Raw genomic sequence first — 6,000 nt, forward strand, 5'->3', positions numbered from 1 at the left:
TCGAGTGGCTTCAAATGACTTCCATACAGTGCCGCAATGCTGTTGAGAAAATTTGAACGTTCGATCGGAACTGAATAAAAATGAAGTGCGTGGCAACATTTTGCAAAGATAAAGCGAAGACGAGAGATGACACTCGCTCCATGACAGTGTAACTTTTGTCATATTTTACTGTTTTGCTTGCAGCGCAATTATTTGTATTACCATTAAACTAAATAAAACGTTCCGATTCAAAATTGTTTCTCTCACTAATAAATTATGTGTTTAAAGCAACAATTTATAAATAAATAACAGATATAAAATATTTCGTGAAAATAATTAAACACTTTTTTCATCATTGAGAACAATACTCCTTTCTGGTGAATTGAGCGAACAGTAATGTTTATTTACTTTGCTCGTTTGGTTCGGGATTTGACGGTTCGTTTGGTTCTTCTTGCTTCAGTCTATGCGTGTCCCTATTCAACGTCTCTGGTCAATAATAAAAGAGGTAAAGATTGGCAACCAGATTTAAATACAATGCTCCATTTTCAAAATAAAAGCATTTTAAGATTGCACTCGTATAGCTCTCCGTGGAAAATTTTTAAAACCATCATCACTTTCATAGTTCGTCTATTCTCCACGAGTGCCAACTTTGATTTGCCAATAAAGTCGCATAATAACAGTCGACTCGACTTAATTTTGAGTTGATCTGATCTACCGTGAAGTTTTGCTCAATTCTCCCCATTATTCATATCGAGTTGACGGACTCATTTTTACCGCTCCAACATTACTCGATCTATACACGGCCAATGATAATGACCCAAATTTGAGTTTAGCTTACTCATAATCGCCAATAGTGCAGGAACTAAGCTATGAGTAAATTTGTCTCATGTTTCTGTTGGAAAATGAGGAAAATTTGATGAAAAGTATACTCAGTCTAGAAATAGTATTAATCAAGAATGAATCCAATCTTTACTTTTTTCATATTCTGGAATTTATACCTGGACAAACCTAGATATAAAACATGTTTTATGAGACAAATTTACTCATCGCTGAGTTCCTGCACATTATGTGATTAATGAGCGAACTAAACTCAAATTTGGGTTGTTCTCATTGGCCGTGTTAAGCTTTGAGAACTCTGTGATGTTGAGCTTCAACTCACGGTCGATCAGACTAACTCAAAATTGTGTTGAATCAACTCAATTTCGTCAGAAGTGGATTTCCTCAAAAGTGAGTTGAATTTTCCGAGCTTTTCCAAGAAAAACTTCAGAAATACGAGGAAAAGCGTTAAAGGTTTCACTCAGTCTATTAGTTTACTCCTTTTATACTTAGCATAATGTTCTAGGATTTTCCGCATATTCGAGAAGTTTCTCCTGATGTTCCACGGCTTTTGCCCGGACAAGTCAACACCTTTTTGAGAAAATCCATGTTTAACGAAATTTGAGTGTTCTGATCGACCGTGTAATATCGAGTTTTTTACTATCAAGATTGAATCCAGTTCCAACCCAGCGTGAAACTGTTTTTTTTTCTTAGTGTGCACGCTATTTCAAAACTACCCAAATTTGGGTAGAATCCACCCTGATCTGTCAAAACTGAACCTACCCAAAAATGGGTAAACTATGTTGGGAGTGACAAGTTGACAAATTAAAAACGTCGATTGGATTCATGTCGATGTTGTTCATTTGTCAACTTGTAACTCCCAACACAGTTTACCCATTTTTGAGTATGTTCAGTTTTGACCGATCAGGGTTGATTCTATCCAAATTTGGGTCTATCTTTGATATAGCGTGTAATCCTCGACCTGAGGTAGGTTTTAAATACAAACGATCAAACTGACGTTTGTCAGAAACCGAGCTGACTCAATATATAGGATCGAGGTTAGTACTGAATGAACAAAAACCGCTAATTATAATTAGAATTCAAACGCATTTGTGATTTCACAATAACAGCCCAGATTACCATGGGTATACTAATACACCGAGTGAAACTTCTAAAGATTTTCTTCATATTCCAGAAGTTTTTCCTGGAAAACCCAGAAAATTCAACACACTACTTTTGGTTAAATACACTTTTAACTAAATTGAGTATATTCGATTCAATCTTGTTCAGTCTGATCGACCGTACACACCATACCTACCGAGCGAGCTTTCGAGAGAAATGAGCAAATTCGAAATGGCTAAAGCTTAGTCCACTCAATGCGTGCGCATACATGCACTATTCTTTCACACAGTCCAATTCAAAATTGAGTCGAGTCGACACTCAATTTCGTTAAAAGTGTATTTACTCAGAAGTGGATTTGAATTTTCCAAACAGCAGCCGTTGAAAACCAGGCAAAACTTCTCGAATTTGAGAAATATCTTAGAAACATTTTATTCAGTCTAGGAGTATACCAATAGACTGAGTGAAAACTTTATCGATTTTCCTCATATTCGAGAAGTTTTTCCTGGAGAAGCCCGGAAAATTCAACTCACTTTTGAGTAAATTATCTTTAGACGAAATTGAGGTGACTCAACACATGTTTGAGTTGGTCAGATCGACCATGTAGGCCGTATCATACACGGCCGATCAATATTACTCAGAAATAGAGTAACTTCTACTCAGATGAAAGAAAATTAAAAAAAAATGAATTAGGGTGAACGTTTTAAGAAATTTATCGGAGTACACGGTAACCGCAACATACCCAATAATGACTATAAAAGACTCAATATTGACTACAAAGTAACAATTTCGAGGACTACTTGGACGAGGACTTGGACTACTCATTAAATGAGTAAAATGATGTCGACATCAGAGTTGATGTCGACATCAGAGTTAATTAATACAACTTTGGAGATCATCCAAACAAGGACGGTGTTAAAAGTTAATCCGAATTGGAGCTTACCGCCATGAGTGTTAGATTGAACGGTCGTATACACGCTTACTTGAAAGTATCCCCATTAATGAGTAAAAAAGATTCAATTTGAAGAAAAGTGACTTAGCTCATTATTTTTTTTTTTTCCTTTGGTTTGTTTTTTTCCGTCGATCTTGTTTTCCGTGCTGAGCACCAATGCTACCGACGTGCCAGGAAAGCAGCTCCCACACCTGGACCCTATCTATCGACCCATCAACTCATGAACCGGGACCAACGGCTTTACTTCCCATCCGAAGGAAGGCGTGATCAGAGATGTTATGCCTCAGAACATCCCGGCGGCGCCGACTGGGATTGAACCCAGGCCTTCTGGGGTGAGAGGTAATCACGCTTACCACTACACCACCGGCGCCGTTTCTTAGCTCATTAATGAGTAAATTTTTTTAGCCATTTATGAGTATTTACCCGTTATTCATTAATGGGTAACAGATACTCATTAATGGGTAAAAAATTTACTCATTTTGTTAGATAAGTCACTTATCTTCCAAATAGGTATTTTTAACATTTAATGGGTACTTTCAAGTCCGTGTGTAAAGTGTTTTATCACACATGGCTGGAGTAAATTGGATCATTCGGGTGAGACCCTTCCTTTTTGTTTGTTCAATTTTATTTTAAACATGATTGAAATTCAAATTGAGGAGCTCGGATAGCTTGGCGTTTGCCGCTTTTGCTTACTAAGTAGAAGTAGCTCCTCCAAAACAAAACAATTTCTATGGTCACATCACCTGCTTAAGCTAGACACTAAGAAAAAATTATGTAAATTTAGGTACTCTGAGACTGACATATACGAGCGTCAATTTTGACATAAAATTGAGCCATAATAGATGCGAAATTCAACTCAATCAAACGTACTTTCGAACATTTCAGTCTCGGAGCACTTAATTTTGCATGACATGTTTGTTTACGTCTCATCCTTTATGTCAAAGATCGATTCCGTCACGTGTAAGATTAGGTATTTCTAAGTGTATTACCTAAGTTAGGTTGGATGGCTTTTCCTCTCCCTGCATATGAAGCACGTTGCTTGCTGATCAGCATTCAAAAATTGAAAGAACGTCGGGATTACACAAAGATTCCTTTATTAAACAATGTCATTTCGCAACGCATTGATTCAGCTGATCTATTGTCATGGTTAAATTTGTATGCAGCTTCCCAACAATTACGCAATCGACACTTGTTCGCAGTAGATCGCCATCGAACCAATTACGCTAAATTTGGACCGGTAAATCAGATGATGACTGTTTATAATCATCATTGTGAAATGATTGACCTAAATATGCCCTCAACAGAATTAAAAATATATTTCAGAACCCTGTGAAGTCATAGAACATAAGTCCTAATGTTACCCAAGCAACACCATTTGTTTCTCAGCGAGTAACAACAACCTTAGTGTGACTAATAGACGGTCTAAATTATGGACAACACAACGCATATAAAACGTCATTGTACCTTAAAAAGCGCAGAAGGTGGAATCTCTTTGCAACTTATGTTTGTGGCATAAGGTGTTGCAAATAAGGTGCATGTAACATGATATTTGAATGACACAAGTTGTAAATGAGGTTTCAACTGACTTAACTGCAATGTTTCACTGAAATATTTAAAATTGTACTGTAATGTTTTCGAATACATGTAAATGACATTCAAGTTAACCACATATATGTATTGAATATTTTTTTGAGGTGTTGTGGAAAAAGCATACTGATGTTTTTATTTAGACTGCAAAATCAGAGATGACAATCGTAGAAAAAGTCATTGAATAAAAGTATGATATTAATTACTTTAAAATATTGATAACTAGTCTTTTTTTCAAACGCATCTTGTTTATGGTGAAATTAAACATTTTGCTTCGATTAAATAGAGGAAATGACGGCTTCGGCATGACAGACTATTTTCGGCAACCCAAATTGAAACACTATTTTCACTGGATTTTCTTACGAAAACACTTCGCTGAATGCATGCAAACGATTCTTTATGCTTTCAGCTTCAATTTGACTATATTTTTACCACTGAGAAAAAGTAATCTAGCAAAGTTTTCTTGAAATGCAACACACGCACTACAAATTGTAGCTGATTTCGAGTTGCCGATAATAGAACAGCAGATTTACATGCAGTTTAAATGGAACGGTTGCCGAAGAAAAACTGGTTGCCGACAATACTCGCTCTCACTAGAGAAGTTTGGAGCTTTGTAAAAACGTTTCAAAACAGTTTTTGACAATTCTTTCGACTGAAATTGTTAGAGCAGCTGGCAGCAAAAGATTGTAAACAAATCAATACTGCATATGTGTGCGTTCCTTAGAGAAAAAGGCTATAGAAAGAAGGTCGCTGCTTAGGTTGCCGAGAATACGTAAATTCCCCTATATACGCCTTCAAAAACTTCTAAATTGATGCCACAAATTTGCAGCTTGAAAATATGTCGAAATAAAAAATTGATCTGTTAAATAAAATATTTATATTCAAACTATTGGAAAACATTACAGCTGTAATAAATATTTAATGTTTTTATGTTAATAGGGTGTGAACATGAATAAATTGAAAAATAAGTTTATTATGATTATTTCTGGTGGATTACATATGGCTGCCAGACTTACCTATAGCATTCTAATTGTGTACATTGCGTGTCAACATAAAAGAATTGAGATGTTTTCTGTGTTGCTTGGGTAATATGTGGTCTATAAAAAAAATTGATAAATCAATAAATAAAACTGGTGGAGGATCGACTGTATCGTTGAATATTTTATTGAACGGCTACGCAGTCTTTGTTAAATTGAACGAGTTTTTATTTACCCTTCATTTCGATTTTCAATAAATAAATAAATAAGTATGAAGGAATTTTGCAGAGGCGAACCAGCTTTTAGGCTGAAAACCTCTAAAATAATGAAAAATATATATGAAGCATTGAAATTGGGTTGATAGCGGAATGTTTAAATAAAACAGCAAAAAATAGTTATCTTCCATTTAATTCCACTTAAATAATTTTGGTATCCATGACAGATACGTATTTCGACTACAATGTGCAGTCTTCATCAGTGCCATTCCCACTAAAAACTTATTAAAAACCTAACCCCCTTAAGTACTCATCCCATAGGTAAAAATGTCAAGATCACAGGTATACAAAAATA

Source organism: Ochlerotatus camptorhynchus, unplaced genomic scaffold (assembly GCF_037179485.1).
Source record: "Ochlerotatus camptorhynchus isolate MF236.1 unplaced genomic scaffold, CSIRO-AGI_Acam_v1.1 ptg000011l, whole genome shotgun sequence".
NCBI lineage: Eukaryota > Metazoa > Arthropoda > Insecta > Diptera > Culicidae > Ochlerotatus > Ochlerotatus camptorhynchus.